At 38.4% G+C, this 17,990-nt stretch overlaps 1 pseudogene; it reads left to right on the top strand.

Moving 5' to 3' along the window:
• Positions 1 to 123: 123 nt before the first annotated feature.
• On the top strand, positions 124 to 13,303 carry LOC149234488 (uncharacterized; annotated as a pseudogene).
• Positions 13,304 to 17,990: the final 4,687 nt, after the last annotated feature.

Below are 17,990 nucleotides of genomic sequence, written 5' to 3' on the forward strand. Positions count from 1 at the left end.
TCCCATTCTAAGGTGGGTTTCCACTGTCTAGTTTTAAAGAATAAAAAAGAATTCTTCCCATTCTAAGGTGGGTTTCCAAAATTCCATAGTCATAGGATTATAAAAAAATATTTGCAGTTGTTGATGACTAACTATCGTGCAACCTCATCATTCGATGAACCGTTTGCAGCACTCATCATTACTCTTGCAGCTAATGCGCGTTTATCAGCATCTAACGTATCAACTGCTGTGAGTGCCACAAAGTGAGCACAAAGCTTCCTTGTCCAGGAAAGCTATATTTACCTCGATAAATATGCTTTATGAACAAGTCTGCGTCATGGTTATCAATTAAATCTTGTCCGATATTGACATCCATAGGTATTTTCTATTAAAGAGTTGTAAATTACTCTATTTTTAATTAAAATTTAAATTTTATGGTAGCCATATATTCCTTTTTTAATAGATCTCTATTATCTATTAATATATTTTCAATATTAATTTTCTTATATTTATGTTTAATATTTACATTTATCCAATTTTACTATAAAATTAATATAATTTTACTATAAAATTAATATAATTCTTTAACTTTAGACCGTTTTTATTGATTTATTAGTTTTTCTGTTTTTCTCCTGGTTTGATTTCAATAACTTCTATACCCACATTCAAATAGTGCGTCCAAATGAAAAAATAATTGAAAAGTAACCCTCAATTCTTCTACTATGGCATTCCAGTAAAGAGGGCTATTTCCATTTCTCTATATTATTTTTAATAGAAAATATGGTGACTAACTTATGGTTAATTGGGCCATTTCCATTTCTCTATATTATATTTAATAGAAAATAGGGTGACTAACCCTAGGAGTAGCTCTTTGTCCTTGTGATGGAGGGAACCAGCCCATTAAATACCACATTCCAAATTCAATTGATTAAAATATGGTGACTAATTATAGGCGTAGCTCTTTGTCCTTGCGATGGAGGGAACCAACCCATTAAAGACTGCATTCCAAAACCAATTGATTCTACTCCTACGTATGTCAATGCCCTTCTAGGTTGACAAAAACATATTTACAACAACCCATCTTTGCTTCTACATGAGTCCATTACAGATCATGAGTCCATTACAGATGCAATTGTTATTGACCTTGAAGATTAAATATTTGTTTATGTAATAAATATATAAGAGTATAAGTTTGCTTTGGGATATTATGCAGCTGATCAGTAATGGAAAATGCAACAACATATGCATCTCATACTTTTTAAAAAGGATGTGAATAGAATGATTGTCTTAATAAAACTTTGTCAATATGCAACCGAAAGTCCAAAAATTCGAAGCAAAATGTGAATCACATTTAGAGAGTGTTTCTCCATCTGTTCATCCAAGATTGATGAACATGAGCCATGTGAACGGAGTGATTTGTAGGGTAACATTATATATAGATGTAAGAGAAACATTCTATATTCACTGTTTTATATTCATTGTTTTAAATTATAAATTATATGTATAAATTAGATTTATAGTTATTGTAATAAATTATTGCAATATTATGTATTATTTGAGTTATTACAATTGTCATAAATTATTGCACTATTATATATTATTGGAGTTATTGTAATTGTAATAAATTCAATTTCTTTTATGTGTATTGGTTTTAGAAATATTTCAGTTTGAAATCTATTAAATTATAGGCATAAATTTATGGATAATATTTATTTAAATTCATAGATTGTATTTGTTTAAAACCATATAGGCATCATTTGTAATAAATAAATGATATTGGTTTAAATAAAAACTAAATATTTAATTTACATGCCAAGAGTTATTATTTTCTTTTAAAAGCATGTTAGCAAGGTTGTTATATTTGAGGAGTTATATAAAATTGCCTATAATTTTTTTTATTTTATATCTAAACAAAGTATTCAAAATCATTTCTTTTATAATCAAAAGAAGATATTTAAGGTTTTATATGTGACAAATTATAAGAAATTCACTACGAGATTTCTTATTCTTCTCAGTCTCATTAGGGAATATAGAATTTGTATCACAGTAAAATTGCATTGATAGTGCATTATTTTGTTGTTTTCTTGCAATTTTAACTAAAGTTTCATGAAAATGTTTAATTTTTCTATTTTCCATAAATTCAAAAATAATTTTCTAATTTCCTGGGAATATTATTCCTAATTTTCCATTGGTTAGTAAATTTCAATGGGACATAATTCCTTAGGTGGAGAGCATTTTATTTTGGTATTTGTCAATGCCTCATAATTGATTTAAAAATAATAATAATAAAATCTGAATGGGTGAATGCTCTGACATGAACACTGACACTAACATTGTTATGGTACTACTCTTTCCCATGATGGCATAACTGACATGGTTGCAAGTCCTTTGCATAGGTTTGGGGGGCTACACAATTCATTGTGTAGAGATACTTTCACAAATTTCTAGATTTCTAGATCGTATATATTGGAAACTGAATAAGGTATTTTCAAGAGAACAATGGGTGTTAAAATATTAATGTTATTATGTTGTTATTATTATTATTATGTTTCATTGAGCAAAAAATTGGGTTTGTATATCGTATGAATGTTTAGAGAGAACACCTGCTATTATTATATTTCATTGTGCAGAGCTTTTAATGTGTGAAGTACGAAGTATCTGCAAGAGAGTGTTTGTGTAGAGTGACATATATATTTGTATTATATTGGAAGCATATATGTTTTAATGAACACATATTTATGTGTGAGAGAGTGAGGGATTTCACGAGTGCTTTGATAGTTTGTTATTGCTACGAATGGGTTATGTGTAGGATATTCATTGTGAAGAGTTTTTACTGTGCTCAAACTTTATATTGGATATTTTATTCGGCATGGACAAAATTAGGGACTTAATTATTTTTCATTGTGTAGAGCTTTGGCTATGCATAATGTGAGATATGTATGTCGATTTGCGGAATACATGCATACGTTAATCAGAAAGAAAAATCAGTAAGGATTTACTTGTATAGGAAACAAATTAAATATATAAATACAAATAAATGTCATGTATCAAAATTAATTGTTTTTTTCGAATGCAACCACAATTTCTTGTTCTAATGTTAAAAAAATCAAAGAATTGACACTATTGACAATTGAGCTATAGAATCCATTCTAAACTAATCTTCTTGTTCTAATGTTAAAAAAATCAAAGAATTGACATTGTTGACAATTGAGCTATAGAATCCATTCTAAACTAATTTGCTTTATGGAGGATGGGGCATGTGTAGGGCTTTTACTATGTGGAGTATGAAGTATGTGCGAGAGAGTAGTTGTGTAGAGTTTTGCTTTTAGAGCTATGGATCTTTGCGAAGGACCAGGTATGTGAGGGAGAAAATAATGATTAATGTTGTTAATTCCCACATTGTTGACCATAGCACTAACATAAGTGTCTCGCAACCACCTTTCACATGGATTGAAAACATGGTTGATTTAATATTGCATAATAAGAGTAGCTTTTATGTCCAACAATTATCTCCCGCGTCAGAGCACCACTGTTTATGCAAAAGACCCCAATTCACCACACATTGTTTGTTCTCCGCAAAGTAAAAGTTCTGCACAACGAAATTGTACCAACCAATTACTGCATCGTTTATGGTTATTACAATACTCACTATGTAAAGAACTCAAGTTCCCCACACATACTCTGTCCTCCGCACAAGGAAACATATTAACATTAATTTGACATTTGTTCATCCCCCCGCGGGGTGGTTTATAGGGTATTGTTAAACTACTAATGTTAATATGTGAGATTTTTTTTGCAAAATGGATTTGTTGTGAAAAGCAGTACATATGCATTTGTGTTATATTGGAAGCACATATGTTTTCTATTGATGATAAATAATCTGGAAAACAAGGCATGTGCGGGAGAACTGCGGGTTTCGCGAGTGCTTTGACCGTATGTTATTTCTTTGAGCATTGATGTTAGAATTGAATCTTTGTGGAGGACAGGGAATGTGTGGAGGATTTCACTATGCAGAGCTTTTACTGTAGTCAGCTTTTATATTGGAAATTGAAGGCGGTATTTTTGGGAGAACCGCGGGTGCATAGGGAAATTAATGTTATTTTGTTATTATTATTATTAAGTTTCATTGTCAAAGGCTGTGGAGAAGATGGAGTATGTTTGTTGATTTTCCAACTTTAATTTTTCATTGTGTGGAGATATTTTTACAAATTTCGAAATGGTATATTGTATATCGTATGAATGTTTATGGAAAATGGGGAATATTATTATGTTTCATTGTGAAGAGTAATAGGGAAAATTTGTATTTTTAAAAAATGTGATTAATTTATTTCTTAAATTTCAACGAGAAGGAACTTTTAATTAATTAAAATAATCTTAAATCTTATTGCAAAATTGAAAAATAACTTTTTTCTAAATAACATTCATGAAAAATCAATAATCCTATTGATAACACCACTTCCACAATCATATACTTTTCAACTAATTACACATCCATATTAACAAAAATTATAAATAAAAGTTCTGGTTCTTATTTTCATTATAATAAAAAAAATTGAAGTTTATTAAAATTTATACAATTAGCTTTGGAGAGAGAATAGATGGTGATATATTTTTTTTATTCTATGGTGACAAGTTTTCTGTTAAGGCACTATATAATGTAAAGGTCACTGGTTCCAAACTTTATGGGAATAAAATCTATCCATACTAAGGGTTTGTGTGACCTAGACAAAATAAAATCCTCAAATAATTTTAACAACTTAAATATCTACTATTCAAGCCACATATTAGTCATTCAATCATCTGATAAACTCACATCAACTAGCAAACAAAATTTTTTATACAACTTAATCTATAAAATATAAAACCATCTCTTTCCTTTGTGCTAGTCAATGGTTTCTAAAATTAAGTAATGTATTAATTAAGATTACTTTATATTTTGAAATCGCTATTCAAAGATAATCACGCGTTATTTTACGTATTATTTCAAATAATTTATTGATCGATGGTTTGCCAGCTTTCTAAAATCGTTATTATCGATAATCATTATTATTCGAATATAATCATGCGTTATTTGACGTATTATGTGAAATAGTTTGTTGGTGGATGTTTTGTAATAGGACAAAGTTGTACTTTTAAAAATGTTTTAGGGTTTAAATTTTTGTTAATTTTCAAAGAAAAAGAGTTTTTAATTAATTAAAATAATATTAAATTTTATTACAAAATTGAAAAATAATTTTAATGTAAATAATATTACGAAAAATCAATAATTTTATTGATAATATTATTTCATAATTATATATTTTTTAATTATATATATATATATATATAATAATAATAATGAGAAAGTAAATATATTATAATTTAAATGTCAAATTTACTATGGGGATAATTATTACTAATTTAAATTAGTGAATGCAATTGATTCATCATTGTTATTCAAGGAAAATTAAGCCATGTGGAATTACTTATTGGTGGTAGATAAAGAAGAGGATTTCCATGATAAATGTTTATTGGGTCTTTAACTTATTTTTTTAAATGCTAAGAAGACAAAATTCTTAACCAAACCTAAACCGTTTTAGAGAATATTCAATATATATATATATATATATATATATTTAATAAACAAAATTTAAATTTATTAAAATTTCAAAATTTAACCTCGGATCAAAGTCAAATAAGATCTTTAAATGATTTTGAAAACTTAAATATCCTACCATAACCATTCAAATCGCATGTCACTGTCAAGAATCACATAAACTAACCAACAAAAAAATTTACAAAATTTAAACCCTAAAATATATTTTATAATTCATTTGAAAAAATAATTTATTGGTGGATGTTTTGGAAGGTTTGCAATAGGACAAAATTGTATTTTTAATAATGTTTTAAGGTTTAAACTATTAATTTATTTCTTAATTTTCAAAGAAAAAAAGCTTTTAATTAATTAAAATAATATTAAATTTTATTACAAAATTGAAAAATAATTTTAATGTAAATTTTATTATGAAAAAATAAAATAGTATTATGAAAAAATGAATAATTTTATTGATAATATTATTTCACAATTATATATATATAAAAGAGACAATGGGAAAGTAAATATATTATAATTTAATTGTCAAATCCAATGTGGGAATAATCATTAATGATTTAAATTAGTGAATACAATTGATTCATTATTGTTATTGAAAAATAACTAACCTATGTGAAATTATTTATTGGTAGTCCATAAAAAGGAGACTTTTCATTGTAGATGTTTATTAGACTTTTAACTTATTTTTTTATGTCCTAAAAACAAAATTCTTAACTAAACATAAACAATTTTAAAAAATATTCTTACTCACAAAATATATATATTTTAATTTCAATAAACAAAATTTAAATTTATTAAGATTTCACAATCTAACATTAGATCAAGATCAAATAAGATTCTTGAATAATTTTGAAAACTTAAATATCTTATCACAACCACTCAAATCACATGTAACTCCTACAATGATGTCAAGAATCACATAAAATAACCCACAAAAACAAATACACAATTTAAACCCTAAAATATTAAATTACACAATCTAAAGCCTAAAATATTTTTTATGATTCATTTTAAAATAAGGATGCATGGCCACGCCAACTTCGAATCAAACTCTATACACGCGCTTTGAAATTTATATCGAGGAAGCTGCGGTGAGTTCCATTTCACTGCAACGAAATCGTCTGAATTTCAATTTTATCAGTCGTGTGGATTAAGAATGAAGGCAGACGATTAAAGCTGGTGAACTGTTCGAATGACCCAGTTGCGAATGGCGGAAGTTTTAATTTGATCGTCGGGAAACTCTGAGAATCTGAGTTTTTCTTCCCCATTTTCTGCTGTGAGATTGGCCGATAGCAGCAATAACTCTTCCGATAAAGAGCATGGTCTCTACAGCAGATTGAACGCTCGTGTCAGCCCAGCCGTGTCGATTATTCTCTACGTGCTGTTGGGAGTGTTTTTATTACTGGGGTGTTTCGCTATCTGCTTCCGCAAACGCGACCGAGAGGACGAAAGCTTGAGACTTTCAAGACGAGTAGTGAGGGTGGCCCGTGCACAGGTCTGGAGGGAGGACGAGGGCAACCGTGGTCTCGACAGAGCCGTCATCGAAAGCTTCCCGGTGTTCAGCTACGATCTCGTGAAGGGCCTCAAGACGCAGACCAAAGAAGCGCTCGAGTGCGCGGTCTGTCTCAACGAATTCGAAGACGATGAGCAGCTCCGCTTGCTGCCCCAGTGCAGCCACGCCTTTCATCCGGAGTGCATCGACATGTGGCTCTACTCGCACACAACGTGTCATGCTCCTAATTCTTTTTCGTTAAATTGGCCGGGTGTGGCACCGCCTAAGTTATTAAGATGTTCCATCATTAATAAACTTTACGAACTACGCCTTCAACAATTCATAATAAACATGAATTCATATTATTAATGTGCGGAAACCATCAACAATATAAAGATAATAAATCAAACTCGGCAATAATAATAATCAATCTCTTTTATTATATGTGCAAAGTTTACAAAACCGGGAGGTCGCCCACCCGTGCAAGAGCGCACGGCGGCCTTGCCAAACTCCACCGAATACAAGTTTACAACATATAACATATACACCTCTTGTGTCGTTGGGCGGGTGGGCGCACCCGTGCACGAACCCACCGCCGAACCACAACACACAACAAGATATACAACCGTGTGGTGGCGACCGTCCGCACCACACAACCGACTCACACCCGGAACGCCCGACTCGGCGGGCTCATCCAACCGCTCGTCGTATCACACTTCTGCGCCCTTCTTTTCTGCGCACTCCTCCTTGTGCGTTGGAGCAAGAGCGAAGATTGCTTGCCAAAATGAATCGCAGTCCACCATGTTTATACGCACACTACCTTGTGCGTTCTCTCTTGGCCGACCCTTCAAATGTTTAACATGAGCGCCCCTCATACTTGGTTTGCCCACCGTCGGCTCGCCCCAAGTGCGGGTATGCTCATCACACTCATCCATCGCATATATATAACCGCCACAAGTCATATTACTCTGCGCGCCTATATGCGATGGTGACCAACACTTAGTCAATTTTGTGAGTTGGAGGAGCGCGCGCCCGGTATGAACCGCAGGGCGTTACATCCTCCCCCACCAGAAGTCATTGTCGTCCCGACAATTCCTGCTCTTCTTCTCAACTTCCTGTCGTACTTCGCGATCTTGTTCTTCCATCTCCAAAGTGAATCCTCCGTTTCCCAGCTATCTTCCTCCGGTGCATCTTTCCATCTGCGAAGAAATTCCCGTCGCATGTGGCAACCAACTCCTATAGTTCTGAGACTCAAAATCTTCTTCAACTCTAGTCCTGGTCTGTCCACAATCCCGGTTGGTCCTCTCGTCGGTTCAACCCTCTCTGGATGGTTTGAATCAAGTCTACATCTCTTCAACTGACTCACATGAAAAATTGGATGCTTCATGTTCATATGGCGTGGAAGCTCCAGCTCGTAAGCAACTTCCCCCACTCTCTTCTTCACTCGGAATGGTCCCTCATGCTTCCGTGTCAGTTTGCTCGTCGTCCCCTTGGCTGGCTGAAACTGCTCCCCGGTAATCTTGAGAAACACCATATCTCCCACACTGAAGTGTGCCTCCCGTCTTCCACGATCAACGTACTTTTTCATCCTCCTTGCAGCATCGTGCAAGCGTAACCGTGCTAACTCCAAGGTCTCCTCCCAAGCCTTCATGAACTTCCTTGCATGAGGACTTCTCAAGAAGCCTCCCGTCACTACGGTATGCGGTGCAACCGGCATCTGTCCATTCACCAACTCAAATGGACTATACCTCGTCGCAGAACTCTTTTGAATATTGTAGCTAAACTGAGCAATATCCAAGAGTTCAGGCCAATTCTTCTGATCAACCGTCACATAATGTCGCAAGTAGTCCTCCAGCAATGCGTTGATCCTCTCGGTCTGCCCATCTGTCTGCGGATGGTAACTCGAACTCATCAACAACTCTGTCCCGACCAACTTGAACAATGTGGTCCAAAATCTCCCTGTAAAACGCGGATCTCTATCCGACACAATACTCAATGGCATCCCCCAATACTTCACTATGTTCTTAAAGAACAACTCCGTAGTCCGCTCGGCTCCACAAGGTATCTTTGTAGGAACAAAGATAGCATACTTGGAAAAACGATCAACCACGACCATAATCCCATTATACCCATGAACCTGTGGTAACTGAGTGATGAAGTCCATCGAGACACTCATCCATGGCCTCTCTGGAATCGGTAAAGGCTGCAACAGTCCTCCTTGCCTCTGAGTATCCGATTTTTCCTGCTGACAAATGATGCACGTATGTACATACTCCTCCACATCCTCTCTCATCTTCTCCCAAAAGAATCCTCTCTCCAACAATGCCAAAGAACGACGCTGCCCTGGGTGGCCAGCCCACGGAGAATCGTGGCACTCCTTCAAAAGGTGCCTCCTGAGTCCGGATGACTTTGGAACATAGAGTCGGTTTCCAAAGAACAAGAACCCGTCTCGTAGAAAGAACTTTCGTGTCTTCCCCTCCTTTATCTGCTTCACTATATTCTGCGCCAAAGTATCGGTTTCAACACTTTCCTTGATCTTATTTTGCATCTCTTCTGACATCTGAACTCGACTCCTACTCCTAGCTACCCGGTCTTCTCCCTCCTCCAATGCTGCAACTTGTCCCTTCTTGCTAAGGGCATCTGCTACCGCATTGTGTCTATCCGGTCTATACTCGATAGTCATGACGAATTCTGCCAAGAAGTCCTGCCAACGAGCTTGCTTCGCAGAAAGCTTCGGTTGTGATGCAAAATAACTTGTTGCAACGTTGTCAGTCTTGACAACAAACGGCTTCCCAATCAGGTAATGCCTCCACACATGAAGACAATGGATGATGGCAGTCATCTCCTTCTCATGAACCGGATACCTTCGTTCTCTATCCTGCAACTTTCGACTCTCATACGCCACTGGATGCCCATCCTGCATAAGAACTCCTCCTATGGCAAAATCTGAAGCATCAGTGTGTACTTCAAACGGTCTCTCGAAGTCAGGCAACTTTAGTATCGGTGTTGTAACCATCCTCTTCTTCAAGTCATCAAATGCCTCTTGACATTTGCTCGTCCAACTCCACCTCTTGTCTTTCTTCAATAAGTCTGTCAGTGCCGATGTCACCTTGGAGTACCCCTCTACAAACTTCCGTTGGTAGTTGGTCATGCCCAAAAACACCCTCATCTCATGGACATTCTTCGGTTCAACCCAGTCCTCAATCGCCTTCACTCTGCTCGGCTCCATCCGTATGTACCCTTGACCAACAATATGCCCAAGGAACGGAATCTCGGTCTGAGCGAACACACACTTAGACTTCTTCAAGAACAACTGATTTGTCCTCAGTGCCTCGAATACCATCGCTAAGTGTTTCTTATGATCCTCCATGTTGTCACTGAACACCACTATATCGTCCAAGTATACTACTACGAATGAATCCAAGTATGGTCGTAGAACATCGTTCATCAAAGTGCAAAACGTAGCAGGAGCATTGCACAAACCGAATGGCATAACAAGGAACTCAAAGCTACCATACCTTGTTACTATCACGGTCTTCTTCTCGTCTCCTTCAGCTATCCGCACCTGATAATACCCATGCCTCAAGTCCAGCTTGGAAAACACTCGGGCTTTCGCAAGCTTGTCAAAGCAATCAGCAGCCAATGGCAAAGGATACCTGTTCCTTACCATCTGTTTGTTCAATGCACGGTAATCACAGCACATCCGTAGCTCATTCGAATCCTTCTTCCGCTGGAACAATACCGGAGCTCCATAAGGGGACCTTGAAGGTCTAATGAAACCTGCCTCAGTTAACTCCTTTAACTGGCGTTTCAACTCCTCCAACTCAGGCCCTGACAATCGATAAGGTGCTTTAGCCGGGGGTTGCTTTCCTGGCTCCAGCTCAATGCTATGGTCCACTGCACGCCTTGGTGGAAGTTTCTTCGGAAGCTCATCAGGCATCAAATCCGCATACTTGGTAAGCACATCAGATATCTCAGCTGGAACAGGTGTCCCCACTCCATCACCTTCAACATCCTTGAACATCACCACATATGTCTCCATATTTGAATCCTTCATAGCCTTCTCCAAACTCAGTGCCGAAACATGCTGCACCTTGACTTCCCTCCTTTGCCTATGAGTGGGCAAAGTCCAAGTTTGTGACTGTCCAACCAGCACCACCTCATCATAGAAGGGGACAACAATAGTCTTGTTGCCCTTCAAGAAATCTTGTCCGAGTATCATATCAAAGTCATTCATCTCCATCATCGTGAAGTCCAACTGACCTTTCCAGTCCTTTATCTGCACAGGTACTTCGTGTACCAAACCCGCCACCTTAGCTCTAGAGTTCACTGCCTTGACCTCCATATTCGATGGGGTGATCGTCAGCCCAGCCTCTTTTTCCAACCGTGTCGTCATAAAGTTATGTGTGGCACCCGTGTCCACCAGAGCTTGAATGGTCTTGTCATGAACCATCAAGTCTACGAAACCCAGACTGTTCATCCATGATTTCTCCATAACCTTATCTGCATCGGCTTCACCTGTGATGAGCAACCCTGCTCTATCAGGCTTCACCATTTCACCTTCACTTCGTTCAGTAGCTTCAACATCCGGATCAGCTGCTCTGATACCACCTGTCACGCCCCCAATTCTTTTTTCATTAAATTGGCCGGGTGCGGCACCGCCTAAGTTATTAAGATGTTTCATCATTAATAAACTTTACGAACTATGCCTTCAACAATTCATAATAAACATGAATTCATATTATTAATGTGCGGAAACCATCAACAATATAAAGATAATAAATCAAACTCAGCAATAATAATAAACAATCTCTTTTATTATATGTGCAAAGTTTACAAAACCGGGAGGGCGCCCGCCCGTGCAAGAGCGCACGGCGGCCTTGCCAAACTCCACCGAATACAAGTTTACAACATATAACATATACACCTCTTGTGTCGTTGGGCGGGCGGGCGCACCCGTGCACGAACCCACCGCCGAACCACAACACACAACAAGATATACAACCGTGTGGTGGCACCCGTTCGCACCACACAACCGACTCACACCCGGAACGCCCGACTCGGCGGGCTCATCCAACCGCTCGTCGTATCACACTTCTGCGCTCCTCTTTTCTGCGCACTCCTCCTTGTGCGTTGGAGCAAGAGCGAAGATTGCTTGCCAAAATGAATCGCAGTCCACCATGTTTATATGCACACTACCTTGTGCGTTGTCTCCCGGACGACCCTTCAAATGTTTAACATGAGCGCCCCTCATACTTGGTTTGCCCACCGTCAGCTCGCCCCAAGTGCAGGTATGCTCATCACACTCATCCATCGCATATATATAACCGCCACAAGTCATATTACTCCGCACGCCTATATGCGATGGTGACCAACACTTAGTCAATTTTGTGAGTTGGAGGAGCGCGTGCCCAGTATGAACCGCAGGGTGTTACACAACGTGCCCTGTTTGCCAAACAAGTCTGGTGCCCACCGACGACCCGAACCCGACGGGCACTGGCTACGGAATCATCGAGCCCCTCGAGGTTACGTCACCCTACGAGGTACCCGTTGTGGTCGATGGAACGACAAACGGGAGCGTTTTCAGGGACAACGATGTCAAGATCCCCACTCGTTGAAGGGCGTCGATTCCCAAGAATCGTTGCCCGTGCTGGGCCTGGATCGGGGCAAGAAATTCTGTCGCTCATACTCGACGGGGAATTCTCTGGTGAGGCTGCGCAAGGAGTCCCATCAGTTGGCCACAGAATGGTATATTTGCACGAGAGAAGGGCTAAAACCAGGTGTGCAAAGGGATTGTAGCTTCACTGCGTGCTCTTAAGGCCCGTCTACCTCAGAAACCAGCCCCGGTCCCACAAAGCAAGCTTCAATGGGCTGTACTGCCTTGTGCAGCGGAGACACTGGTCGATCAGGGCGTCATTGGTATGAACGTGGTTTGAGATCAGGGCCATTGACCGGATCATCCATTTATCCGTCTTCCTCTCTAACGTCGTATTTTGATAAAAGGACGCCCGTTTATTCCAAGAATCAAGAATCCTCTGCCAGTTCTCAACGGGAGCGCAAGGTACATTTTGAATCTCTGAAGCACACACTGAAGAGGCTCAGTAGCAGAGACAGAATGCGCAGATATTTCGCGAAGTCTGCAGGGATCATTCAGGATGGGGGCTGCAGATAACTCGCAGAGCGGCGGGGTGTCTTTCAGGAGGGTTGTGGAGGAAAGCTGTTGTCCTGTTACCACATGAAAAACCAATAGGCCGCGGGGCTCAAGACAGCTAGCCTTCTGTATTGGCTCCTACAGACAATTGCAACATTATTTTTAGAACATATGAGCTATGTTTTATACATGCCTAGGGTGTGTTTTATAATAATTTTGTCCAGGATTCGACAGCCTTCTTTGTTTTTAGAAAAAACACATTGTGGGGTGGGTTTCCACTGTCTAGCTTTAAAGAATAAAAAAAAATTCTTCCCATTCTAAGGTGGGTTTCCATAGTCATAGGATTAGAAAAAAAATATTTGCAGTTCTAGATGGCTAAGTATCGTGTAACCTCATCATTCAATGAACAGTTTGCAGCACTCATCATTACTCTTGCAGCTAATGCGCGTTTATCAGCATCTAACGTATCAACTGATGCGAGTGCCACAAAGTGAGCACAAATCTTCCTTATCCAGGAAAGCTATATTTACCTCGATAAATATGCTTTATGGACAAGTCTGCATCATGGTTATCAATTAAATCTTGTTCGATATTGATATCCATAGGTATTTTCTATTAAAGAGTTGTAAATGTATTTTTAATTAAAATTTTTAATTTTATGTTAGCCCATTATTATTATTATTATTATTATTATTATTATTATTAAAGATCTCTATTATCTATTAATATCATTTTCAATACCAGGATGCGGGTGATTAAAGGCGTTGGTACAGTACAACAAATGCGGGTTGACAAGTGGCACGGCCACATGGACGCCTACGCTTCCACTGAGAAGTTCACCGCCGACATTAATGGCGTTTTAATGCTTTGTGCAAGCCGAGGAAACCTCATTCTGGTTCATAAGATGGCAAATTCGGACCACCTTTCCCCTGTTCCACCTCCTCTGAGTTGCATTTGTCTCCCTGCTGCTGCAGGGCCGAGCTCGTGCACATCAATGAGGAGATGATGCCAAATCCTTTGCTGTATTGAAATGGTAGAGGATGCCCAATTCTCGCAGAGTATACTTTTTTGCTTTCAAACTGCTGCTTCAGCCTTGAATCCTGGATCTGAACCACAGACAACCGATCCTCCTGTTTCCATTGGCCATTCAATCCTTGGCACTGCTCCTCCTCGTCCTCGACAACCCAATTTCGACCAGGCGAACACGCCTCGTCTGCGTCACAAGATGCACTGCAGAAGAGGCAACAGCAGAGGAAGAGCAATTTTCCCCCCCTTGTTGTCTCTCTTTGACTCAATCCCTTCAGACTCTTCCTCCCCCTCAACGATGGCTCATTTCTCAGGTCGTTATCCTGCCACCCGCAGCGGTAGGGGGTGTGATCAAATGGCTAGTTTTTGGAGTACTGAAGAGGCTCCCCAGCCTCCTGCTACTTCTATCCTCACTCTACATTCTAATCACTTTGCCCATTTTCAGTTTCGTTGCATGCTGGATCGCCTGTGCATAATTGCAATTATTTCAATAGCTTTTAGAGAGGAGCCTCAAAGATCTGAAGTCTCAGCTCGTAACAATCAGGAGAGGAACAATACCAGCAGAAGAAAAGCCCTTGGCAAAAGCTCCCAGACGCGCAAAAGCCATGAAGAAGCTCCGGACCGCTTAGGGGCAACTCAGGGATGCAATATTCCAGGCGGCTTCAAGAATATGGACGCAATGATGAGAGATCAACAAGACAAGGAAGATGACATGGAGACATACAAGTCTCTGATTATGGAAGAACCTCCTCCACCTAAGGACACCTAGCTAACCAAATTTTTCTTCAGGTTTTGAGTTCTCGGCTACCAACCTTAGGGGTCTTTTTTGCTGTTTCTTTTATAAAAATGTTGTCAATTTTGATATTTTGTTCAACAGACTCTTCCACTCTTGCGTTACAGATAAAATGTGAACAGAATTGAAAAGAAAGAGATGTAGCTCTCAGGTGTGGCCTGCACCTGGGGACTACACTCACAAAACTTGAGAGATCACTCTCGTCCACTCTATTCACTAATCAATCAAAGATTACATCATTAAATACAATACTAGGAAATAGGAAGTTGCACCCAAACCCCATAACTATAGGAACTAATCCTAAACTAGGGAGAAAGTTACAACAACGTAACTATTTTCTCCATTAATATCAAAATAATATTAATTATTCTCAACTCCCCCCCTTAATGGAGAAAGGGTTCTCCTGGACTCCTAGCATCTTTCTAAACAATTCAAATTTCACTCGTGCAAGGGGCTTTGTAAAAATATCAGCCACATTGTCACAAGTTTTACAATATTCAACAGCAATTTCTTTTGACTGTATTTTCTCTCTAACAAAATGGAACTGAGTGTCTATATGTTTGGTGTTTTTGTGAAACACTAGATTGTATGCTAATTTGATGGTGCTCTGGTTGTCACTTTTGATAGAAGTGGGTTCCTTCTGTTCTTTTCCTGCATCTTTGAGAAGTCTCCTCAACCAGATCGCTTCACATGTTGCTGCACACAATGCTTGATACTCAGCTTCACATGACGACAAAGCTACAATACTCTGTTTCTTGCTGCTCCATGCTATGACCCCGGAACCTATGTTGAATGCATAACCTGTGATGGACCTCCGATCATCCAGGTTACCTGCCCAGTCTGAGTCTGAAAAACCTGCTAGAGTAACATTAGATACATCAGTGTATAAAATACCAAAATGAACAGTACCACAAAGATACCTCAACACGCTTTTTGCTGTTGTCCAGTGACTTTCACGCGGTTTCGACATGAATTGGCTCAACACACTAACTGAGTATGCCAAGTCAGGTCTGGTTGTTGTAAGATATATCAGGCTGTCAACCAGTTGTCTGTACATTGTGGCATCTACCTCCTTAGTGCCATCGTCACTGCTCAATTTCAGATTTTGCTGCAAAGGTGTCGCTGCTGATCTACACCGATCCATCCCAAACTTTTCCAACAGATTTCTAGCATACTTCCCTTGGGTAAGAAAAGTTTGCCCAGTATCTTTGAATACTTCTAATCCCAGACAATAGTTAAGGCTTCCGAGATTTTTCATCTCAAAGACTTGTGCCATGAGCCTTTTGATTCCTCTGATTAAATCATCTGCATTTCCTGTTAGAATCATATCATCCACATATAGAGAAATCAAAATAATCTGCCCCTGATCATTGTACTTGGTATACATATTTGGGTCATTTAAGCTTCTATGGAAACCATGCTCTATAAAGAAAGAATCAACCTTTTCATACCAAGACCTGGGAGCTTGCTTTAAACCATATAAAGCCTTTTTCAACCTACAAACAAGCTGTTCCTGCCCCTGCTTTACAAATCCTTCTGGCTGTACTAAGTAAATTTCTTCTTTTAAATCACCATTTAAAAATGCAGATTTAACATCTAGTTGGTGCAATTCCCAATTACATTTAGTAGCTAAAGCAATAAGTAATCTGATTGTATTTAGCTTTGCTACAGGTGCAAAAGTATCATCAAAATCAATACCTTCCTGCTGTGAGTATCCTTTTGCAACCAACCTAGCTTTTAACTTATCTATACTTCCATCTGCATTAATTTTGGGTTTAAACAACCATTTACTTCCTATAGGTGTTTTGTTTTTAGGTAGATCTACTAATTCCCAAGTATTATTTCTAAGAATTGATTCCATCTCCTCATTCATTGTCGCTCTCCATTCATCAAATTGACTAGCTTCTTTATAATTAGAGGGCTCTATAATGTTCAAAAACTTTGACATCAACGCATAGTTTCTCAACTTCAATGATAATTGAGTCTTCCTACCTGACCTCCTTGGTAGGGGACTTACCTCAAGTTTGTTTTGTTCTGCCATAATTGGGCTTGCTTTTTCACCTTCTTGCTGTTCTTCTTCATTTTCTTCTTTCTGCTCCTGTTCCTACCCCCTTTCATCCTCGCTGCTTTCCTCCAACAACAATGGAATGTGCCAATCATCTCCAACATCAGCTTTCCTTTCTTGTACCTGTTCATGAAAGACTACATCTCTACTTGCAAATGTCTTACAAGACTCAGGATTGAACAGTTTGTATGCTTTAAACTCTGTACCATAACCAACAAGGATACACTTTACTGCCTTAGGGTCTAGTTTCTTTCTATCAGCTTTGGGTACATGTGCAAATGCCTTTGACCCAAAGACTTTTAAATGGTTTACTGCTGGTTTAAATCCATATAAGGCTTCAAAAGGGGTTTTGAAGCCAAGAAACCTAGTAGGACTTCTATTTTTCAAATATACAACAGTATTTATCGCTTCTGCCCAAAAAATATTAGATAGACCTTTACCTTGTAGCATGCTCCTTGCGCATTCCACCAAGGTTCTGTTTTTATGCTCTGCAACTCCGTTTTGCTGTGGTGTGTGCGGTACTGTATACTGCTGAACAATCCCGTGAGATTTGCAGTATTTCATGAATTCTTTTGATTTGTATTCTCCTCCTTGATCAGATCGGAGAATTTTAATACTTTTTCCAAACTGTTTTTCCACCAGGGTTTTGAAATCTATAAAACATTGGAAAGTCTGACTTTTCTTGTTTAAAAAATAAACCCATGAATACCTAGTGCAGTCATCAGTAAACAACAAAAAATAGTATGCTCCTCCTAGCGACCTTGTCTGCATGGGACCACATATATCAGTGTGCACTAGCTCTAAGATTTCTGTTTGCCACCTCCTATCATGCACAGGGAACTGTTCTCTGTGCATCTTTCCTAAGGCACAACCATCACAGTTTAACTGAAT

This window comes from Pinus tabuliformis, chromosome 8 (assembly GCF_031772625.1).
Source record: "Pinus tabuliformis cultivar Carrire ecotype Pingquan chromosome 8, CPIR1, whole genome shotgun sequence".
Lineage (NCBI taxonomy): Eukaryota > Viridiplantae > Streptophyta > Pinopsida > Pinales > Pinaceae > Pinus > Pinus tabuliformis.